This window comes from Pelobates fuscus, chromosome 1 (genome assembly GCF_036172605.1).
Source record: "Pelobates fuscus isolate aPelFus1 chromosome 1, aPelFus1.pri, whole genome shotgun sequence".
Taxonomy (NCBI): Eukaryota; Metazoa; Chordata; class Amphibia; order Anura; family Pelobatidae; genus Pelobates; species Pelobates fuscus.
The window spans coordinates 390,318,382-390,335,645 of record NC_086317.1 but is presented as its reverse complement, the minus strand read 5'-3'; positions in this window follow the sequence as shown (position 1 = coordinate 390,335,645).

Genomic DNA, 17,264 nt, shown 5'->3' with positions numbered 1-17,264 from the left:
CATATTCAGTGAATATGGTGCTCAGACCTTAGGACAACATCTTGTCCTAGGTTAGTGTAATTTCCCAAGTCAGGGAATTTCCCATGTCATGTGCAACCTTACGTTTCAGTCTAAACATAGATAAGATGTTCTTTGTGAAGTTATAAGTTATGGCCTCATATCTTTGCAAAAGTTAAGGTAGGTCCTAAGATGACCTAATTGAAAATTAAAAAATATATATAGCTGGCCAAAGTTAGCATGTTTTTTTTACATTTATAATATACATATATATATATATATATATATATATATATATATAAAATATAAAGAATAAAATTAAAGAAAAAATATCGGTCGATCCCTTCCAGGCACCTGGCTTGGAGAAGAGGCTAGACTGAGAGGCGTGCTTGCTCCAGGAATGAGTGTTGGGTGTGAGCTGGGGGAGGAGTAGTTACTGATGGAACCCTGGTGAGAGGTGCATTTAGTAGAATTTGGGCCTTGCATCTAGCCAGATGGGTAGAACTTGGAATGGGACGCTGATGCTGATTTGACTACTGTTTTCCCCACCCTTTAAACCCCTCCCCCCCCTTTTCTCTTTTTCTCCCTGTTCTCTTCACAGGGTGACTCTTTTGGTTTTGTGGATCTTTACTTGGAGACAGAGAATATCCCCCTCTACGCATGGACTGAAACAACCCAATAACATACTGGACAGCCTGTTTCAGGACAGACCTCCTGATCAACATGTTAGAGGGGTGTTGAATTGTTCATAACTATAACAAGATATTACTATATATGGAGGTTGCTCCGGGTTTTCACAAGCAACCCAATCAAAAATTAATTGTTAAGTGTCTCAAACATCCACATGAGACCAAACTTAATTAGAGATCTGCAAATCCCTTTTGTTTCACTTTGTACATGCGACAGAGACCTATTTCTGCAGGGTCCTAAACAAGTCTTACTTTATATGGAGGTTACTTCATGTTTTTACTAACCATTTTGATATATATCTATTGCGTGTGTTTATGACTCATATCAGTTTGACACCTGCGAATCTTTCATATTCTTTTTTTTTTATATTGCTGAAACCTGCGCGTTTCATTGTTGCTATGCCAAGAAGACCTGTGAGCCTCTTACACCTTGTTTTACATTTTTCTTTGACTACAACAAGAGAATTTTCTCTCACCTGAATAAAAAGATATTTACAAAAATGATGTAATGTAAGTATAATGTATGTCTCTAGACGTAGGGACTAGGCTGCTTCAAATATTCAGGGTCTGCTGTCAAACAGTAAACAGTGTATGGGATCAAAATATTGGAAGCAGGAGACGGAGGCGGGCAGGCCGCTTTCCGGGTTACCCTGGGGCCGCGACATGACTGAGAAAGGTGAAATGCCCATATACATGAAACATACTGGGGGTGTGGAGGAGGGCTTTGAGGGCAGGGAACATGGCACCGTACCCCTCTCCCCTTTTACCACTGACACACAATGATGACTTCCCACCAGGACTAGACTCAAAAGCACTCAAAGACATCCTCCCAGTCCCCTCACCACGCCTACAAGACATTCTTCACCCTGGTGATTATCCACCTCAGTCTGTAAGGGGGCATACACAGCAACCAGATGATACAAATCTTAAGAACCCTTTTGGCCCAGGGTCAATACTACCTATATGAGTCTATCTTCCATTAATGAACAATGAGGAAGCATAGTTAGCAGCATAATGGACATCTGGGGGAATGGTGCCAAGCAAGATAAGCATTTGATACTATAGCACATCAATAGATACTATAGCACATCATTTGATACTATAGCACATCTTCCTGAGACTGATCTGATGGCTGTAGCGGAGCTTCAAAACCCCGGCGGGGTATCTCCGCTGATTCCTCCTTGAAGCTATACGAAGCGCTGCTTAGTGATCATAACTCTTCCCCCAGTAACTTGACGACACATAGTTCTGGGAGTCAACTGAGGTTTATAGAGCCACAACCGGCTTTTTATGCACAGACCCCCAGCATGGGGTCTCCATTCAACAGAACACAAACCCCTCCCAGGCGTCCCTGTGTCTGGGAGATAATTGAGTCAAAGACCGATAACTCAATTATCTCTCAGATACAGGGAACCACATATGAAATACATAAAACACCCCAAAAATACAATCACACTATACAGGAACCCCACAAGCCTTATATGCCCAAATAGCTGGGATCTGAGCCCCCAAGTTGTCCAAATAGTGCTCAGATTCCATTGGTAGAACGGAATCACCATTCGGGTAAAGCTCTGACCGGCCAGCCATTAGGTGGTAGCCCAAAATAGTTCCAGAGGAAAAGAGGCAACATACGGTCCACTTTCGGGAGTTCCTGTGCGAACACAGAATGTTCTCCCTGGCTTTTAGGGAGCGAATGCTCCCAGCAGTCGATGGTTCCTCTCTCCCGAAAGGCGTTCTCCTAACTTGTCTGGGAGCGGAACAGGCAGCAGTACAATTTTCCCCGGAATTTGTGGGGTCGCATAACAGCAAAGAGTTCCACGCGTTCGACGACCATGCACCGCTGCCTGCATTTGGGAGACAAAATGGTAGCCATTCACTAGAGCACGGCCACCCAGGGAAAGCACTTGAGCTAATTGCTCCTTTGAAGTTAACAAGCCAGGGGTGGTCGGTGTTTGGGGGGGGTATAATAGGGAGGACCCCACATCTTCCACTCTGGCAACGAACGGGTGGGGGGAGGGGTATGGACAGCCGAACAGAGGGGAATAAGTCTGCTACAATGGCCTTATCAGACAGGTGAAGTGGTTCTTCTCCTGCAGTCATATCCTCCTGATGGAAACAATAAATATACTGTCTTGTATGTGGAGATCCCGAAAGGCTTCTTGCCAGGATGGTATAATTTAGATTTAGTTTCCTGATGACAAGAGCTAACCCCATTGTAGTGCTTTCATGGTCCATCACCAAGAAACTGAAAAAAATTGTAAGTATGAATTTGTTTTTCCTCTTTATTTCAGCACATCGTACGGCATAAACATGGTAAAAATCCAGAACCTATAGCCACTAGACCAGTGGTTGCAAAACCAGTCCTCTGGCCCACCAACAGTCCAGATTTTGCTCAATAAAAAGTGGCTTTTGTATGGTTGCAACATTCACAAGAATGCTATTGTATTGATAATTTACTTCTTCTTGACTCTGTTGACCTCAACTACATTGCAGCTGCTGTCTGTTACTCATAGGTTTACCAAATGTCATGAATATATATTGTTTATATGAGAGAGAGTGTGTGTCTGTGCGTGCGTGCGCACGCGCACATCCAGAGAGGCATGTAACATACGCACGCTAATCAAAATTAATTAGTTCTGGCTCAGTTATTCCATAAATAAGAATAAATCATATATACAACCCTGAGAATGATAAACAATACATATTTTTCTGAAAGCAAATATTTAATTTTAATAATCCAGTGCGGGCACTGTAGCGCATGTGAGTTTATGGAAAGAAAGTCCAAGGAATTTACTGATAGCAGCAATACAGAGGTTTTCCCTGTTCGATCATTTTTTAACTGTAGAACGGAGGGCGTGATTTATTTACTAACCTGTTCATGTGGTATCAAATATGTGGGGAAAACCTTTAGAGCTTTTAAACTGCGGATCAGGGAACACATTAACTCAGTTAGGAGACCGTTAGAAACTCCTATATCCCGCCACCTTAGAATACACCATCAAAATTCCTCTAAAAAATTGAGGTTTATGGGAATTGAGCACATCCCTCAGACCCAAAGAAAAGGTGATTGGGATACGAAACTTAAACAGCGTGAGTCCTTTTGGATTTACAGACTGAAGACCCTTTCCCCTGCTGGACTAAATGAAGGCTTTTCATTTACCGCTTTTTTATGATTATGACTACTCTTCGAGATGTAATATATAATTAGGGACACCCCTCATAAGTCCTGTGTATATAGTAAATAAGTTGGACACTTGTATATAGTCACTGTTCAAGTAAATGTATATATCACCCTTTGCATGCTTTGCTTATTAAGGTATCCAGTGTGAGATTTAACAATGGGACTATTAATCTGGACATTTTGTATGTCTCTTCTGGATTTATCAGGTTTATTTGTTATGCTGCTAAATAGAGAGAATAATAGAGATGTATGTAACTCTCAATATTCCTTCATAGCAGCTCCCCCCCCCCCCCCCTTTTATACTCTCATCACTGGGTCTCTCGTTTTTATGTTTCTGGTTTTTGTTTGGGTATGTTAGGAATACTTGTTATACAGCTATGTTTATTATAGGACCCTATGTATTGATATCTTAGCAATACATTACTATGACATTGTGGCAATAGGACCATTATTCCTGGCTTAATAGCCAGAGGTAGGTCTGATAGACTTATGACCCACCTATTATGTGCCAAACTCCCCTTCAGAGTATTATGATGGGCTGCTCTGGACACATAGAATGTGGTGGGTCCCTTTAAGTATACCAGTCCGAGTCACCGGAGGGATCCTACGTAAACTGTATGCTGCATGAGGGGCTGGGTTTGGAGAATTCAATGACGTCAAGATTGACGCGATCCCCCCCCCCATATCCCCACGTGGGTATTACCCAATTGAATAGCGTTCGCCTGCGGTCACATGGTCCAAGCAGTAACCCAATCACGGACTGTGTGGGCTGCGTTGTGACCAATCAGTGAACCGCAGATGGAAGGGTACTACCCAATCGAACGGCGTCTGCCTGTGGTCATATGGTCCAAACAGCAGCCCAATCACAGACTGTGTGGGCTGCTTTGTGACCAATCAGCGAACCACAGGAGACGGAATGGGGATACACACGCTGGATACACACCAGCAAACTGTTACAAGTTAATTGTTACAACCCCTATATAAACGAGCAGAAAGCCATGCAAAGGTTCATTACTCCTGACGACGGCGTGTTAGCACGCTGAAATGCGCGTCGAGTTTTCATTTAATTTTTTATTTTATTTTGGTCAGTTTGTTCACTGAGGTAGCACTTATGGATTAGTTTAATTTAAGTTGATTTGTAATTTTAGTTACCTAGCCAGGGAGACAGAAGGGTAACAGGTAGGCACTTGTGGAGTTCACTGTGCCGAGGTAAAATAGGGTTAGGACCTCTCTCAGACAGTAGGATTGGGGCTTGGGGGGTTTTGTTTGTGGGAATTTTTTTTTTTTTTTCCCCTCCCCCCCTCCCCCCCTGGAGGTGTTCCTCCACCCTTACCCTTTACTCCTTCCTCTACCTACTTATACCTTTACACTTTGCAGCTTGGAGGAATTCATACCAACCACTTTGGGTTTGGTTATCTCCCTGTTTAGTAGTTGGTAGGATTTGTATGTGCAATTACACATCTAATCCTTGTACCCTGTCTTTTCTTCCTGTCTATTTTATTCCCCTATATCCCTAGGATTATTAAAGGCAGGGACTCCCTTTTCACCACTACTCTCCCAATTAGGGGCCTTTTGGGGTTCCATTTTTTCATTTTTTGTTATTTATCAATTGTGGGTTATTCCCCAACAGGGAGGAGGTAGTAGGGCTTTTTTCATTTTTCTTCTGTACAATATTTAATTTTAAACTACCACTAGATAACTTCTATATACTTAGTAGAAAAATAAATGCCTCAGTCGAATGCAAACACATCATGAACTAGAGTGACAGAATATATCAGAAGTATATTCAAGAGCCAGACATCCAATCTTAGATATTCATATATTTTTTTTTATCAGCTAAAATGGGATGTACTCAAAATAATACCTCAGTAGCATGGTGGCATGTATAAAATTTTGTGAGCCATGTATACACAGGTCATTGGAGCATAGAAACATAGAAACATAGAATGTGACGGCAGATAAGAACCATTCGGCCCATCTAGTCTGCCCAATTTTCTAAATAATTTCATTAGTCCCTGGCCTTAACTTATAGTTAGGATAGCCTTATGCCTATCCGACGCATGCTTAAACTCCTTTACTGTGTTAACCTCTACAACTTCAGCTGGAAGGCTATTCCATGCATCCACTACCCTCTCAGTAAAGTAATACTTCCTGATATTATTTTTAAACCTTTGCCCCTCTAATTTAAGACTTGTTGTGGTAGATTTTCTTCTTTTAAATATAGTCTCCTCCTTTACTGTGTTGATTCCCTTTATGTTTTTAAATGTTTTTATCATATCCCCCCTTTTCTCCAAGCTATACATGTTAAGTTCCTTTAACCTTTCCTTGTAAGTTTTATCCTGCAATCCATGAACCAGTTTAGAAGCCCTTCTCTGAACTCTCTCTAAAGTATCAATATCATTTTGGAGATACGGTATCCAGTACTGCGTAAAAACTCTAAGTGAGGTCTCGCCAGTGTTCTGTACTATGACATGAGCACTTCCCTCTTTCTACTGCTAATACCTCTCCCTATACAACCAAGCATTCTGCTAGCATTTCCTGATGCTCTATTACATTGTCTGCCTACCTTTAAGTCATCAGAAATAATTCCCCCTAAATCCCTTTCCCCTAATGTTAAGGTTAGGACTCTATCAAATATTCTGTACTCTGCCCTTGGGTTTTTACGTGATGCATTATCTTGCACTTATCCACATTAAATGTCAGTTGCCACAACTCTGACCATTTTTCTAGTTTACCTTTATCATTTGCCATTTCCCTCCTGGAACATCAACCTTGTTACATATCTTAGTATCATCAGCAAAAAGACATACCTTACCATCAAGACCTTCTGCAATATCACTAATAAAAAACATTAAAGAGAATGGGTCCAAGTACAGATCCCTGAGGTACCCCACTGGTGACAAGCCCATGCTTCGAATATACTCCATTGACTTCAACCCTCTGTTGCCTTTCACTCAGCCACTGCCATACATATTTAACAATATTGGCCTGGTTGGAGCCCTGGTGAGGGAATGGCGTAGTAGGCTCCTCACTCCGGCCCTGGGGCTGCTGCTGGAGGGAAAGCCAGGCTGTCTCCCCTTTTAGTATAGGACACTGCCTCTGGGGAGAGGGGTTAACAGGCTCTTCTCCCTGACACCCTCTCTGCTGTTGAAGAGGGAGACCTTTCCATAAGTTGTCCTGTCGCTGGGGTGAGAGACCAACTGTCTCTGCACCCTGTAGGACACTCTGCCGCTGGGGAGGGAGGACGCTGCTCTCCACTCCCAGTAGCTTGGGCGCAGAGACCACGGTCCCATCTGCGCTGGTGGGGGGCTTAGTGTCTCCCCTTGGTGGGCTACGCAGCCGCTGGGGAGAGGGGGTAACAAACTCCTCTCCCTTACACACTTTCAGCCACTGGGGAGAGGGGGTAAGAGGCTCTTCTCCCTGACACTCTCTCTGCTGTTGAAGAGGGAGACCGACTGTCTCCCCTTTCCATAAGTTGTCCTGTCGCTGGGGTGAGAGACCAACTGTCTCTGCTCCCTGTAGGACACTCTGCCGCTGGGGAGGGAGGATGCTGCTCTCCACTCCCAGTAGCTTGGGCGCAGAGACCACGGTCCCATCTGCACTGGTGGGGGGCTTAGTGTCTCCCCTTGGTGGGCTACGCTGCCGCCTAGGAGAGGGGGTAACAGGCTCCTCTCCCTGACACTCTCTCAGCTGGTATAGAGGGGGATCGACTCTCTCCCCTTCCAATAGTGCGCTCTGCCGCTGGGGAGTGAAACCAGTGGTCTCTCCTCCCTGTAATGTACTCTGCCGCTGGGGAAAGGAGACACTGCTCTCTATTCCCTGCAAATCACACTGCCACTGGGGATCTGAGCCGACCGCCCAGCATCCCTGTAGCTCACCCTGCCGCTGGGGAGGGGAGACGATGCTCTCCACTCCCTGCACTTCACACTGCCGCTGGGGAAAGGAGACACAGCTCTCTATTTCCTGCACTTCACACTGCCGCTGGGGATCTGGGCCGACTGCCCACCATCCCTGTAGGGCCGGTAGAGAGACCGCCGTCCCATCTCCACCTGCCATCTGTGGGTCTTCCCAGGACCAGTCTAGGAGGTCTGGTTCTCATTGTTGGGTAGGTTGGGGCTGCACGCAGCTGAGCAGGTGTTGGTAGTCCTGCTCCAGCTCCCACTCCCTTGTTACCAGGTGAGTCATGTCTTTGCTCACCTCGCATTCGTTAGCCCAGACATACATGCCCATCCGGTAGTCGTAGATGTCGCAAAACCTAGACCACCTCCGTGCTGACGAGATCAATGTCGTCCTCCAAGGCATCCCATAATAAACCCGGGCCATCATAATCATCCCCCTCCGGTAAGTCGTGCTCGGCCGTCCAGGGGGTAAGTCGAACGGTATGCCACCAGAGGGCCTGGTATGCGTTGTCTAGCCAGATCTCTCGCCATACCAGGGTCTCTAGTCTTGTCACCCACTCATCCAGGGGCTGCTCTCCCAATACATACATCCGCATCGCCACACGCTTCTGTAGCCGCTGCTCATCACTGGGGAGACTCTCACCTCGCCGCCACTGGGCATCTTCCAGGGCATCATACCAGAGTTCCTTTCTGTCTGCATCCTTGTAGTCTGCGGCCGCCTCCTCCTCCTCCTCATCATGGAACGCTGTCTGAAAACTAGCCAATTCCATCCTGCTGTAGCCAGGGGCGCTGTACGGATACTAGCGTTGCCCTCAATTTGTAACTCCAAACGTTAACAGTGTCTCTGAGCTGCTTCTCCTTGCACTAGGACGCCATCCCACCGCTTGCCACCAATGTAACGGATCGACGGGCACCCCGACTGGGTACCTCCGTTGAAGGATGCTCCTAGCGCTTCCTGAGGGCTCCAAGCACTCTAGCAGACACCACAACCACCGAACCGGAGAAGCATACACATGCTCTCATATGAATGCTGTAAACAGCTGAACAGGAAAAGCATTCAATCAGCTTACACTCCTGGCAATCAGCATACAATCCAATTCCCCCAATAACGAGACGACACTTCGTTTTGAGGTCAAAGCAGAACTGACTGTACTGGCACATACAGCCTCTTTTATTCCCAATCCACAAACATAGTACTGCCCACAGGGTTTTACAGAACAACCAATCAATACGTACAATACACACAGACACTCCCACACAAAATCTTCCCCTTTGCCTGTGATATGATTACTGAACACAATGGGTAATATAATTATCACAGACAGAGAAATACAGTTTTATAAAACATATCACAGGGACCCCAAAACATGCAATAAATCCTCAGAACCGGGGGATCTGGGTGAACCACATATCCAAAATTTACCCAGATCCGTTCAGTAGTTTGGAAGATACAGTTTAATGCAGATTCCGCAGAACATATACAGATTATATAAATAATAATTACTGTATAATGTGTCCCCTGTTGTATAGTTTAAAACTACTGCACGATGTCTTTGTGCACCAAATACCGGCGAGATGGCACCGTGTAGAAAAGTCACGACAGTGTCTGTGAGTTAAAATGGCCACCATCTATTGTTCTCACCATGTGCTTCATCCATTGTTCTCACCATGTGCCTCTGATACATGAAATGGTGGCCACCCAGTAACTCCACAGTATGTCCCCAGATGGTTCTTAACCCATTAAGGACCAAATTTCTGGAATAAAAGGGAATCATGACATGTCACACATGTCATGTGTCCTTAAGGGGTTAAAGGGCCAGCAGCAGCATAATAAAATACAATATTCCCAAATACTGTATTTAAAGGGCCAAATCTCCCTGGGGCCATAGTCAGCAGGCAGGAGGCGGGCAAACAGGCTTCTCCAATGCCCAGTGGCGAGGTTGGTTTCGCCACAGCTTGGAACACCTCTTGTTGCAGTCACGGCCTCCAGAGGGACTTCCGAGTTCAGAAGCCCTAAAAAGGGTGAATACTTCAGACATGCTATCAGCACACAAAGCACTGTGAACGCGCTTTGTGTGCTGAGGCTGTCAGCACTGCGTGGGAGTGGCTTGAGCTGACAGGCTGAAGACCGAAGAGGAGGAGGGGAGGATTCAAAAGTAAACTTATTTAGTGAGTGTGGGTGGGTGACTGAGTGTGAGTGGGTGAGGATGGATGATGGTGAATGGACGGATGATGGGGATGGATATGGATGATGGGAATGGATGGATATGGATGATGGGAATGGATGGATGATGGGAATGGATGGATGATGGGGATGGATATGAATGATGGGAATGGATGGATATGGATGATGGGAATGGATGGATGGTGGGAATGGATGGATATGGATGATGTGGATGGATGATGGGGATGATATGGATGATGGGGATGGATGATGGGGATGGATGATGGGGATGGATATGGCTGATGGGAGTGGATGGATATGGATGATTAGGATGGATGGATGATGGGAATGGATGGATGATGGGGATGGATATGGATGATGGGAATGGATGGATATGGATGATGGGAATAGATGGATGATGGGGATGGATATGGATGATGGGAATGCATGGATATGGATGATGGGAATGGATGGATGATGGGAATGGATGGATATGGATGATGGGGATGGATGGATTATGGGGATGGGAATGGATGGATATAGATGATGGGGATGGATGATGGGAGTGGATGGATTTGGGAGAGCTGGAGTGGACCCTGGGAGAGCTGGAGTGGATTTCTTACCTGCAGTCCAGTGTGGCTGCTGGACAGGCAGGCAGGGGGCGCACAGGCTGAGTAGGCAGCGCTTAGTGTTGCCGGGAGCCAGACTGAGGTCATATTCCGGCTCCCGGCTTCATTAAGCGGCGCAGAAGGGAGCTGAGCAGGAAGAGCTCAGGTGAGTATGCTCCTTCGCTGCCCACTGCCAGCCTCAGGGGGGCTCAAAAGTGGCCAGCCGGCCAGCTCTTGAGCCCTCCAGGACGCGAGGCAAGCAAGGGATCTGCCTGGGCAGTTGGGCGGCTTTTTTGCCGCCCCCTGCAAAGTGCCGCCCAAGGCAGATGCCTTGTTTGCCTCGCGATACACACGTCCAAGGTGCCTGTGTGTGTTACTACATTCAGGCAACTTGGTGGGGGGTGGGGCGCCGTGAAGACTTTTCGCACAGGGCGCCTAATTACCTAAGGCTGGCCCTGACTACAGTGTCCCTTTAACATATCTCTAATTTACAACTATGCCCTCTTACTTTCAAATAGAACCCATGCCATTACATACTTTTTTACATTTCAAATTGAATATTTTGCTTACAATGTGCTAACTGTTCTGTGCTTTAATTTGTAATGTACATTATTAGAGTTACTCCAAACATCATGACCACTTCAGTGTTAATAAGTGGTTAAGGAGTCTGCATACAGGGATATTAGGGCAAGTCGCAGAAGGAATTACTCCACCTCTGGACGAATTTTTGGCCAATCCGGAACTAGTGTTCTGGGCTTACTAATGTCAGTACTGTGCATATTCTGTACACAGACACTCACTTTGTGTAGAAGTTGGTGGGTTAGTTAAACAAATTAAGTAAAATTAAGTCACTGGCAGTGCCCAAAGAATTGGCAGGTGAATGCATCCCAGCCTGCTTATTAATCTCACAGGCCAGCTCAATGAGGGCAGGATATGCAGAGAGAACTGTTTTAGTGCTCTCTGAATGTTCTTTGAGCCCTTTTAATAGCGCAAGTTCATTCAATGAGCCATGACCCTAAAAACGGACTGTCCTGCCTAAATCGGGATGGTTGGGAGAAATGAACTGTACGCTACGCTAACGCTCGCAGCCAACAAATGAGTGGCAAGATCTGCATCTGTCTTTTACAGCCTGGGGCTTTGCCGCCTTTCAGAAGGGATACTGCAGTGTCCACCTCCTCTGTAGTAAAGGGTGCACCCAGAATCTTGCAGGCATCTAGGGGTAATTTTGGTAGCGTAAGATTAGCAAAGAATGAGTGGATCCATGGAAGATCAGTCTTAATGTCTGCTAACGGTCCTTGGTCAAGAAAGTGATTGTACAGGGAGTGCAGAATTATTAGGCAAATGAGTATTTTGACCACATCATCCTCTTTATGCATGTTGTCTTACTCCAAGCTGTATAGGCTCGAAAGCCTACTACCAATTAAGCATATTAGGTGATGTGCATCTCTGTAATGAGAAGGGGTGTGGTCTAATGACATCAACACCCTATATCAGGTGTGCATAATTATTAGGCAACTTCCTTTCCTTTGGCAAAATGGGTCAAAAGAAGGACTTGACAGGCTCAGAAAAGTCAAAAATAGTGAGATATCTTACAGAGGGATGCAGGACTCTTAAAATTGCAAAGCTTCTGAAGCGTGATCATCGAACAATCAATCGTTTCATTCAAAATAGTCAACAGGGTCGCAAGAAGCGTGTGGAAAAACCAAGGCGCAAAATAACTGCCCATGAACTGAGAAAAGTCAAGCGTGCAGCTGCAACATCACTGGAGTGCCCAAAAGCACAAGGTGTGCAATACTCAGAGACATGGCCAAGGTAAGAAAGGCTGAAAGACGTCCACCACTGAACAAGACACACAAGCTGAAACGTCAAGACTGGGCCAAGAAATATCTCAAGACTGATTTTTCTAAGGTTTTATGGACTGATGAAATGAGAGTGAGTCTTGATGGGCCAGATGGATGGGCCCGTGGCTGGATTGGTAAAGGGCAGAGAGCTCCAGTCCGACTCAGATGCCAGCAAGGTGGAGGTGGAGTACTGGTTTGGGCTGGTATCATCAAAGATGAGCTTGTGGGGCCTTTTCGGGTTGAGGATGGCGTCAAGCTCAACTCCCAGTCCTACTGCCAGTTTCTGGAAGACACCTTCTTCAAGCAGTGCTACAGGAAGAAGTCTGCATCCTTCAAGAAAAACATGATTTTCATGCAGGACAATGCTCCATCACACGCGTCCAAGTACTCCACAGCGTGGCTGGCAAGAAAGGGTATAAAAGAAGAAAATCTAATGACATGGCCTCCTTGTTCACCTGATCTGAACCCCATTGAGAACCTGTGGTCCATCATCAAATGTGAGATTTACAAGGAGGGAAAACAGTACACCTCTCTGAACAGTGTCTGGGAGGCTGTGGTTGCTTCTTCACGCAATGTTGATGGTGAACAGATCAAAACACTGACAGAATCCCTGGATGGCAGGCTTTTGAGTGTCCTTGCAAAGAAAGATGGCTATATTGGTCACTGATTTGTTTTTGTTTTGTTTTTGAATGTCAGAAATGTATATTTGTGAATGTTGAGATGTTATATTGGTTTCACTGGTAAAAATAAATAATTGAAATGGGTATATATTAGTTTTTTGTTAAGTTGCCTAATAATTATGCACAGTAATAGTCACCTGCACACACAGATATCCCCCTAAAATAGCTAAAACTAAAAACAAACTAAAAACTACTTCCAAAAATATTCAGGTTTGATATTAATGAGTTTTTTGGATTCATTGAGAACATGGTTGTTGTTCAATAATAAAATTAATCCTCAAAATACAACTTGCCTAATAATTCTGCACTCCCTGTATAGGGCTTTGAAGTAATCAGTATATACCTGTGCTATGTCACCAGGGGAAGTTTTAATAGTGCCATCTTTGGCTCTAATCACCGTGACTGCATTATCTGGGTCGTTTTTTAATGAAAAGTCTGTCGGGACCATTGTAGCAATGGAGCCATGTCTTCTATTAGCAGATCTTTGACTTGAGTGTTGTACTGCTTGTAATTTATTTATTTATATTTATTTATTACTGGTATTTATAGAGAGCCAAAAGATTCCGCAGTAATTCTCTTAGTCCAGCCGGTGATGGGTCGTTTTTATGTTGTTGTTATAATTTACGCAGTGATTGCCATGTCCACGGAGTCGAAACGCAACGTTTACTCAGGTGTATTGTTATGTCAGTGTGTGATCTGACCAAGTGAACGAACCTATGTCTATCCTAGTTACTTTGGTTATTCCCAGGTAATTGACAAGAAAGTTATCGATTCTAGATTGCTGAGTATAAGGTGAAATCCCAGGCATCAGGGTGTTGAGCCCTAAATGCGTGTTGAGCCTTGTGCGTTGTGTAAAATGGTGGAGAAACTTATCAAGCCCTGAGAGCATTGGAGCCCTAAACGTGTGGTCCTGTCCGCAGTGATACACGCCGTCGCATTTAAGTCGCCCCATAGTATGATTATCCCACGTGGTAAGGATTCAATGAGTGTAGCTAAATTGTCCCAATATCCGGCAATAGGAGTGTTTGGGGCATACACGTTAAGGAGATGAAGTGTCTGGGAGTGGATGTGACCAGTCACCAATAGATATTTGCCATCTGGGTCTGGGGCAACCCGAGATACCTGAAGCGGGCATCTCTTGTTGATTAGAATTGCCTCTATGTTGTGCTTCCGAAGTGCCCTGGCTTCTAGTATATACGTGTAGATGTGATCTTTTAAGGTGACGTGTTGTCACGGGTAAATGGGTTTCTTCGATAAATGCAATATCAGGGTTTAGGCACTTTAGTTCCCTCTTTAGAAGGGAGGTTTCTGGGAGCATTGAGACCCTTAACACTAAGGAAATTGATTTTCAGTGTCATGGTTATCATGGCAACCCTGGATAAGCATTTGTAGCAGTAGTCACTGCGCTAGTCGCGGGCCACCCCTGCATGCACCCCCCAAAACACTCCCCCCCCCGGGCACAAAAAACCCTCTGTCCACGAACTGCCAAAAAGTCAGGGAAAGAAAGAAGAGTGGAAGATAAGAGAAGACAAAGAAAAGTGCAATAAAATCTGGACTTACACATCGCCAGATTTAGGTGGGTGCATCTTCCTCCGGATTACCATTCGTGAGGAGGTAGAGGAGGTAGAGGGTCGGGGACCATTTAACCTCAAGAATGCCAACCATGAACATTGAACAATAAACTAGTGAAACCTTGAACAATCCAGGTACAAGTGAGCACAATAGGGTGAGAGAAAGAAAGAGACATTTTTTTTTTACATGGGAATCCTCATAGTACAATAATTCATAGCTGAGTGAGGTTTTCCCATGTCCTCCCAGCCCCTCTACGCCAGAGTGCAGGAACGTCGGTACAAGGCACAGCACCACAACAAGTCGCGATGGCAGGTTCCGTGCCAAGGGTCCCGACATCAGCACAGAGTTTATGTGCGCAAGGGAGCCATGGTAGGCATAAAGCCCAAGGTTCTACACCCATATTGATGTACTATAGGGAACTCAGAGCCTGGAAGGTATGGTGAGCACCGCGAGGAGGCATCGAGACCAGTGGGGCCAGAGGATAGAGCCACCATGTGGCGCTCACAGGGCGGCAATAAGAGGCTCATGAACTATTGTACCAACATGAACCTAAATGAGTAATATAACCACAGCCCCCCTACACTAGACTGCACCAGCATGCAGAGCTGTCGGCACCAAGTGCAGCACAGCACTTCAAAGAGATGCTAAGCTCAGCGCCAAGGACCCAGACACTGGCGTGTCCACTATTCAACTAAATGTATGATATCAGACGTTAAGCTTATATATACATAGAAATCAACAATACATGTGCTGATGGCGTCACAAAGGCAGTCAATAGGAACAAAATAAGGTTGTGCACACTCCCACACAAAACCCTGGGATATTAACCAGTAGTCACAAGCATGAAGATTGTTATGACTAGTGATGTCGCAAACATAAAATTTTCGGTTCGCGAACGGCGAATGCAAACTTCCGCAAACGTTCGCGAACCGGCGAACCGGGCGAATCGCCATAGACTTCAATGGGCAGGAGAATTTTAAAACCCACAGGGACTCTTTCTAGCCACAATAGTGATGGAAAAGTTGTTTCAAGGGGACTAACACCTGGACTGTGGCATGCCGGAGGGGGATCCATGGCAAAACTCCCATGGAAAATTACACAGTTGATGCAGGGTCTGGTTTTAATCCATAAAGGGCATAAATCACCTAACATTCCTAAATCACAATGGATATGGATTGACACCTGATATATGACATATTGACACCTTGACATATGGATTGACACCTGTCCTCAGAGACCCTGATACACACTGACACAGAGCAGAATAGGGACTGTTCCCCCTACATAGGGTCACTTGGCAGATATGGATTGACACCTGTCCTCAGGGACCCTGATACACACTGACACAGAGCAGAATAGGGACTGTTCCCCCTACATAGGGTCACTTGGCAGATATGGATTGACACCTGTCCTCAAAGACCCTGATACACACTGACACAGAGCAGAATAGGGACTGTTCCCCCTACATAGGGTCACTTGGCAGATATGGATTGACACCTGTCCTCAAAGACCCTGATACACACTGACACAGAGCAGAATAGGGACTGTTCCCCCTACATAGGGTCACTTGGCAGATATGGATTGACACCTGTCCTCAGGGACCCTGATACACACTGACACAGAGCAGAATAGGGACTGTTCCCCCTACATAGGGTCACTTAGCAGATATGGATTGACACCTGTCCTCAGGGACCCTGATACACACTGACACAGAGCAGAATAGGGACTGTTCCCCCTACATAGGGTCACTTGGCAGATATGGATTGACACCTGTCCTCAGGGACCCTGATACACACTGACACAGAGCAGAATAGGGACTGTTCCCCCTACATAGGGTCACTTAGCAGATATGGATTGACACCTGTCCTCAGGGACCCTGATACACACTGACACAGAGCAGAATAGGGACTGTTCCCCCTACATAGGGTCACTTGGCAGATATGGATTGACACCTGTCCTCAGGGACCCTGATACACACTGATACAGAGCAGAATAGGGACTGTTCCCCCTACATAGGGTCACTTGGCAGATATGGATTGACACCTGTCCTCAAAGACCCTGATACACACTGACACAGAGCAGAATAGGGACTGTTCCCCCTACATAGGGTCACTTGGCAGATATGGATTGACACCTGTCCTCAGGGACCCTGATACACACTGACACAGAGCAGAATATGGACTGTTCCCCCTACATAGGGTCACTTAGCAGATATGGATTGACACCTGTCCTCAGGGACCCTGATACACACTGACACAGAGCAGAATAGGGACTGTTCCCCCTACATAGGGTCACTTGGCAGATATGGATTGACACCTGTCCTCAGGGACCCTGATACACACTGACACAGAGCAGAATAGGGACTGTTCCCCCTACATAGGGTCACTTGGCAGATATGGATTGACACCTGTCCTCAGGGACCCTGATACACACTGACACAGAGCAGAATAGGGACTGTTCCTCCTACATAGGGTCACTTGGCAGATATGGATGGACACCTGTCCTCAGGGACCCTGATACACACTGACACAGAGCAGAATAGGGACTGTTCCCCCTACATAGGGTCACTTGGCAGATATGGATTGACACCTAACCTAAGGATCCCTGATACACACTGACACACAGCAGAATAG